The 8134-nt window shown below is 35.4% G+C and overlaps 1 protein-coding gene across 1 annotated transcript in view; it reads left to right on the plus strand.

The window, feature by feature from the left end:
• ZNF217 (zinc finger protein 217) overlaps window positions 1-3491 on the plus strand; it is a 29228-nt gene extending 25737 nt beyond the window's left edge. Inside the window, exon 6 of the mRNA XM_027850764.1 lies at window positions 1200-3491. The gene's annotated coding sequence lies outside the window, so the exon portion shown is untranslated. The remainder of the gene's footprint in view (window positions 1-1199) is intronic.
• Window positions 3492-8134: the final 4643 nt, after the last annotated feature.

Raw genomic sequence — 8134 nt, forward strand, 5'->3', positions numbered from 1 at the left:
TTGATTCTCTATAAAATTCAATGTAATGAAACCCATTTGTAATTATTTTATGCTAAGTCTAGTTTGTTTAGTGAAGTGATGCTAATTTTTAAATTAAATAATTGGATTTTAAGAAACCAACTTAAGAAATTAGGTCAGGCCTATCGAGATCCCTGGACATTCTGAGCAATATTGACTGCCAAGAGCTTTCCTTCAGCTTCACCAGCTCTTTACTTATTTCTTTAAATTAAACAAGCTTATAAAATTCATTGTGTAACTAGAATGTAGATTTTAAAAAAATATGTAAAATATGAGAGTTAATTTTGTTCTTCTTAGATTGCATGTATCACATTAATCAAATAATGAATGTTGCCTGTAAAGTAGTCCAAGAGCAACTTGAAGTGGTGTTTTAATAAGGCAGAGGATATGATACTTACTTGGGACTTCTTAAGGATTCTTTTAACAATGAGGGTGAATGACTGAAGAGGGCTATGTAGAGAACAGCACTACAATATGACTTACACAAATGTAGCTAAAGCAGTTCATGTTACATCTCATGAAGCATACTCTATAGTCAGTCTGATATGATTAGCCTATGAGGCAAGTGATTAGCTTTGTTCTTCTATGTCGGTTAGAACAGTATTCTACTGTACCCAGCTGCTATTTGGCTGTTTTCAACTTTAGAAAGAGTTTTTAGAAATAGGAGGTTTTAGAAGTATTCAGCCTCCATTCTTTCAAAGAAAGATTATACCAAGTTCCAGTTTTTCCTTTAATGTCATTCTTTGAGTTAAATATTTAACCCTCCTATAAATTTTGTATCTTCATGCCTGTGCTTTCAAAGTGCAATGTAGGTAATTGCATATTTCCCTTGGCCTCTGTTCAGCCAATACTGTTGGATTTAAGTGTTTAATCTTTCTTTAACCACTTAAGTAACTAACTTATGAGTCTGAAACAAAATATTTAAGTATGTATAGCTCCACTTCTACTTTAGAAATTTCTAATTGCATCTTCCGTTATTCACTTGCAAAGACCTGGGCTTAGATTGCCATTAAAATTTTGTTGACTACTTTTCTTAGTCTTGCTCAGTTTTAAAGACCTGGGCTTAGATTGCCATTAAAATTTTGTTGACTACTTTTCTTAGTCTTGTTCAGTTTTAGATTTTCCCTACCACTGTTGTATAATTCCATCTTAATCAGTTTTCTTTTTCTACCCCTCCCCAGGTCTTATAAGGACATAATTACATATTCTCTGTGGAATTACCTTCAACTCATCCTTTGAGAAAATGAATGGTGAAAGCTACTGAAATAAGCTGTGATTGTACTGTACATATAAAGAACACTACAGTTTTATAATGTTGGTTCTGTTTAAAATTTGTACCAAATAGCAATAAAAATTGTAGTTGGAAAAGTTGGGTTGGAAAAGTGGAGAACGTATAGCTCTATTTTGACCTTGAATAATATTTTTTTTTAGAATTGACCAAATATTAAGTAGTTTTTTGAATACTTGAGCGCTGCTGAAAAGTAATCGGGGGAGGGAGGGGGAGTATATAATGCTTGCACCTCAGGTAAAATTTTGTAAATATCTGTTGGAAAACTTACTTGTTTAGATACTGTGGTTCTCTTTCCTTTCCCTAACCCCCCACCCCCCATCCTCCCTTATTCCCTCACTTCCTCCAAGGTAGCTCAACATTTTGAGCAGTTTCTGATCTTGTGCTTTTTCAGTTAGGATAGGTTTTATTTCAAAGCAAATTCCCAATGATTTGTATGATATCAAATCCTAGGCAATCTAACATTGTTGTCTTTATGCAAATTGATGTGAGTATACCTAACTGAAGTATTGACCATCTCTACCAGTTTATGCTGCATATTATAAGATCACTTCTGAATTTTCAGTTCCTTTTTATTGAAAATTATTTCAGCATGTTAGCTGAGATACATTACTTGTTACTAGCTGTTTCATGGTTTGTAAATTGTCCTGGAACTACCAGACTACTTTATTTGGTGACTTTTTTTTTTTTTTGATGGGGTGTGGTGGTTATGTGTGATTTTTTAAGTATGTCTCTACTGAGAACCCTTTGCTCTGAGCAGACAAATCTGTACTAATAGTGAACAAAGTAGTACGTGGAATTTATTTAAATTTGTTTTCTATCAAACTAAAATCATTTTTAAAAAATTAGAGGTGTCATATATTTACTCAAACTGGTAACATTTGAGTGCAAAATTATAAATATATTAAAATACGGGGAAGCAGTTTTAAAATAAAAGACTTTTGGTGTATCTTATGTTTGTATTTAGAAATCTCTTGGTGTTTCTGGAATCTTAGTTAACTGAAGACACATTGAAGTTAATTGTAGACACATTGATTCTGAATCAGAAATTGCCCACTGTGCAGAGGGGGTGGAAAAGGGATTATCTATTGTTTCCCTTCCTCTATCACGACCCTACCCCCATCCTTGTGTGTGTGTGTGTGTGTGTTTGTTTTGAAATGACAAAGTTTTTCTCTATGCTCATTCAATTTGGGTTTTAAAAGGAAGGCAGCCACCAGCCAGCAGAACTGATTTATTGGATATTTTAACTTTTGCTCATAGTTACCTCTACTTGTAGTCTATAGCTGAAGATTTATTACTTCAGCATATACATGGCTTTTGCTTCCATGTTGTATTTTAGTAAGAAACTGTTTGAAATATTTTTGCACTGTTTGGTTTTTTTTTTACCCTGCCCTTCTCTTCCACATAGAAAGTGTAAATGTCCTATAGTAGCAAAACCTAGAAATACTCTTGTTTTCATTATGCAACATAAGACATCCTTGATGTATGTCTTACCTCCTGTGTTAAAGGGGACCTAATAGAGATGTGTCAACTGGCATTGTAATGAAGTGCTGTGTATCAGGAAATTGTACACTATTTACCTTTTTTCCTGTTCATAAGCTGAGCCATATGTAAATAATCTAGATTTTGTTTTCATAGTTTTGCACTTTTTTATAGCCTATTTTTCAAAATGAACACATTTGGAAGGTGGTTGGCCTAATATTTGCCTAATTTGCTGAGTCTTACAGAATGCATGCCGTAAGGATATTTAATTCTTAAGGGGTTGTGTGACAGAGGGCTGAAATTTAAACTTGTAAAAAAAATTACCAAATCTATTTGAAAACAATCAGTTCATGTTATGCTGCAATTTTCAGGGGTTTTCAGATTTTTCCTTTTTAACCACATTTCTTAAATGCATAACAAATGTCAATAATTCCACAGCCCTGTACTTCAAAGTACTCTTTTGCCCATCAGTATTAACTATTGGGATACTACTGGTTTTGTATTTTTTTTTCCTTTAAGATAACAGTGCATTTATATAGAGGTACAATTTGTTGGAATTTTGTTTATATTTATTTCATTCCAGTTTGATTTATTTTAATTGTTAAAACTTAAGTTTGTCAAGCAGTAGACATTACTCGTTTAATTTATGATATATTTTAGTTTAGTCAAGGTATGTTATTATATGTGGATGTAAATATAGATTTGGTGTTTTGCAATTTTGGCTTCTGGTCTTTATTCAGCACCATATTGACTTCTAATTTTTTTTTCTGAACTTCCACTTAAAAATGGTATATAGGATTAAGCTAAAGCTGCCATTATTTTTGAATCGGCCTATGATGGAAGAGAACAAACACTTCTTTATATGCAAACTGAATAATTTGAAGATGTATTTTACCAAACTGGCAGATGACACATAGCTGGGAGAGATAGCTAACAATGAATGAGGGTTAGGATCCAGAAAGATCTTGACAGACTAGAATGATTGGCTGAATTTAAATAAGATACAATTTACACAGGCATAAGTGTCAAACTCTACACTTACAAAAAAAAAAAACCTGCCTAAGTGGGATGAAGCAGCTGTAACTATATAGAAGTTTGAAAAGGATCTGGAGATTTTAGTGGATTACAAGCTATATGAGTTAATGTGACATGGTAGGCAAAATAGCTAATGTAATGCTAGGCTACACTGAGACACAGGGATGTAATGGAATATACATTGACAGTACTTAGAGAAAGCAGAGACACGGATTTGAATCCTGTTTTTGATAGTTGTATGACTATATTCAAATCACTGCACTGGGCTTGTTTCCTGATTTATAAAATGATTGCTTCTTTGTCATGTTGTAAGGAGCAAAGATATATTGGAAAACAATGTTCAAGCCTTAAAATGCTGTGTAAAGGTTAACTGTTAAGATTATTGTGTTAGTGGGAGCAGCTCGGTGGTGCAGTGGATAGAACACTGGCCCTGGAGTCAGGAGGACCTGAGTTCAAATCCAGCCTCAGACACGTGACACTAACTGTGTGACCCTAGGCAAGTCACTTAACCCTGATTGCCTCACCCAAAAAAAAAAAAATTTAAAGAAAAGATTGTGTTCAGAAAAAGGCAAGGATTCTTGATTTCTTCCTCTGTGACCATTTGTGTTCATTTGTGGGCATCTTATTTTAGGAAGAGCATTGCTAAGCTGGAGGGTGGCCCATGTCGCAGGGCCTTGAGAACAAGCCATAAGAGTAGTTGAACTGAAGATGTTTTAGTATGGACTGCCTTAGGGTAGTGAGTTTCCTCGTAGTGGAGGTTTTCAGAGTGAGACTGGATAAGCTGTTGTTGGGTAATAATACACTGACTGGACTTGCAGGTCTATTAAGAAAGTGCTTTTACACCTGAGAAGTTCAATAGAAATATGACACGAACGAAGAATGTTTTAGAAACATTAATATGGCATTGTTGTGTAGGATTAAAGGGGATGAAAGCCAGTTTAATAATTACACCAGGCTTGTCCATTTCTCTTTTGGTGGAGGCTTAGATAAAACACAGTATTTACAGCCTGGTAGTGAGAAGATAGGGTGGGACAGAAGAAAAGAAGCCAGGTTGATGCCTGGGGGGTTTGATTTGCACTTTAGAGGATGAGTAGGAATCTAGTAAGTATAAAGGAGGGAGGAAGGATATTCAAGAAATAGGAACACTCTGGTTAGTCTCCTTGGAGGCAGAGCCCCAAACCAGGCCGATCTCATTATGGCCCCAGCCTGGCTCCAGATTAGCTGAGAGAGAAGCTTCAGTGTTGAGGCCAGTGTACAGAGAGGTACCAGTGGTCCCAGCCAAGCCGAGGGAGAAAGGCCCTAGGCAAAATCCAGCCTCAGAATCCTTTGATGTTTGTGGTGAGAACCCAGCACCAAGCAGGAAGGACCCCAGTTGAAGGGAGCCTACATCAGGGAAACAGCCTGGTGAGAAGAGTAAGCCCTTGAATCTTCTTAAAGGAGGGTCCTAGTCTGGCCCACTATACTCAGCACCTGGAAGGCCATCATTCAGTTTTGGGCTTTGACCCAAGCTTAGGCTCCATCTCTGAACAAATCAAGGAAAACTGACCACCATGATGAAATAACCTTGGTTTGAGAGATACCCAGGAGACAAATCTCAAGGAAGATAGTGATCCCACAAGTCCAGGTAAAACCTCAAAAAAAAAATACCTGAGCCACAGGAATTAACTGGAGTACCTAGAGGAAACAGAATAAGAAATACAGGATAGACAACCAGGAAGGAAGGAATGGCAAGGAAAATTTACACCTTAACTCAAAAGTGTAGATTGAGACACTTTTTTTTTAAATACATGACCAATGAAGGAATTTGCTTATATGTATTTGTGACGAGTTTTGTTTTTCTTTCTCAATGTATGTGTAGAGAGAGTTGGAGGGAGATAAAGCATATTTTTGTTCATTGAAAAAAATTTTAATTAAAAAAAACCTTAGAACATATGATGGAAAATTTCATACAGGACCTGGATGCTCTGAAAATTAGAATGAGCTAGACAAAAAACAATGTCTTAAAAATACAACAAATACCAAAGCAAAACCAAAAAAAAATTGAAGAAAAAAAAGAAAACTAAGAAATATTATGTAAAAAACAAATGGCCTAGAGAACTGAAAGGCTTTAAGAATTATCAGACTCACACAAAAAAGGAAAATTATAAATGTTGGAGGGACTGGCAAAATAGGCATACTGATACACTGTTAATGGATTGGTGACTAGGAAGTCATTCTGGAAAACAGTTTGAAATTACACACAAAAAGTTACTAAATAGTGCATGCTATTTGACTCAGCTCTATCACTGGTGGGCCTAATAGATCAAAGATGGAGAAAAAGGCCGTTTATGTGCAACAAATATTGCAAAAACTTTTGTGGTGGCGAAAAACTGGCAACAGCATGAGGAAGGGATGAATAAGTTGTGGTATATGTATGTGAGGGAGTATTCTGCTATAAGAAATGAGGAAATAGGTGATTTCAAAAAGATATAAAAAAACTTGGATTAACTGATACAAAATGAAGTGAGCAGAACCAGAACAACTTATAACTAACTTCAGTATGATAGAGATGAACAATTTTGAAGAATGTTATAAACTGATGAAGAATGAAATGAGCAAAACCAGGGGAACAATTTTTGTGACAACACTGTAAAGACAGTTTTGAAAGTCAAAAGAACTCTGATCAATGTAGTAACCATCAGTGATTTCGGAGGACATGTTGAAGCATGCTATTCATTACAGAAAGATGCTAGATTTAGGGTGAGGGATGAGACATGTTATATGGATTAAGTGAATTATATAAAGTTATGAACAGTATCTACCAAAACTTAAGTGTAAGCCTACAAAGGGGAGAATGGGTCTTTAATGGAATAGATTTCCATGCATTCCTGATGAAAAGACCATAATCGAATAGGTATTTGGATGTGAAAATGCAAGCACCAAAAGAAACACAAATCTATATGTATTTGTGTAATTGAAAGGGAATATGTGAAAATGAATTATTGACAAGTTAATACGGAGATAAGAAATGTCTTAGAACTCTAATATTTAAGGGTCACAGAAAAAAGCTAAAATGATAAAGGGTTTGTGGATAATTTTGTTTTAATGATCGTAGAAGACTAAAATTGGGAGGAGACTACTGTGAAGGAAAAGACAAAGGAGAGGAAAATTATTGTTGCAAAATAGTTGTATACAATAAAGAGTATACATACATATACGTAGACATGCATATATGTATATTTTGTGCCATGGTGGAAAGAGTGAGGAGAAAAGGCATCTCATGAGCCTCAATTACATGTGATGTGTATAAAGAAAAATTGAATACAATTATACTCAGAGATCTTGATGTAGAAATACATCTCAGAAGGGAAATAAGAGGGGACAAGGACAAAGATGGGATAGAGAGGACTCAAGAAGGAGGGGAGGATAGGTCAGTAGGTCAGTCAATTATTTATAATGGTTTACTATGTGTCAGACATTGTGCTAAGTGCTAAGGATACCAAGAAAGACAAAAGAAAAAACAAAACTTCCTTCTCTAAAGGGACTCCCAGTCTCATGGATTTGTAAGGGAGTTACAAATTGGGGTTAGGGTTGAAGTAAGGGGAAGAAAAGAATCCTAATGAAGTAAGTAGGTTATTTTACTTATAAGATCAAACAAAAGTCAGGCAAATTCCTTCTCTTCCTCCACCTTATTTATAGAGAGAGAGGTAAGAGGAAAGAGAAAATATGAGGACAAGTTGGAGGACAGTACACAATTTTCATAACTGAATGTGAACAGGATGAACTCGCCCATGAAATGGAAGAGGATAGAACAGATTAGAAAACAGAATTCAACAATACATGGTTTACAAGGAACACACCTGAAATGCAGATTCACAGAGTTCATTTAACAGAGTTAAAATGAAAGTTTGGGACAAAATCTTAGGCTTCAGCTGAATTTTAAAAATCAGCAATCATGATCTCAGATAAGACTGTACCAACTCACAGCTCTAACAACAGTGCATTATTAACATGTTTTTCTGTAGCTTCTCCAATGTTTTGTCATTTTTCTTATTAATTTTGTTATATGATAGATATGAGATGGTACTTGAACTGAGGGCAACTAAGTGGTACAGTGGTTAGAATGCCAGGTCTGGAGTTAGGAAAAACTAATCTTCCTGAGTTCAGATCTGGTCTCAGACACTTAATGTGACCTTGGGCAAGTCGCTTAACCCTCTTTGCCTCAGTTTTCTGATCTGTAAATGAGCTGGAAAAGGAGATAGCAAACCACTCCAGTATCTTTGCTAAGAAAACCCCAAACAGGGTCACAAAGAGTCAGACACACAGAAAAGA

This window comes from Vombatus ursinus, unplaced genomic scaffold, assembly GCF_900497805.2.
Source record: "Vombatus ursinus unplaced genomic scaffold, bare-nosed wombat genome assembly UNPS02000580.1, whole genome shotgun sequence".
NCBI classification, from domain to species: Eukaryota; Metazoa; Chordata; class Mammalia; order Diprotodontia; family Vombatidae; genus Vombatus; species Vombatus ursinus.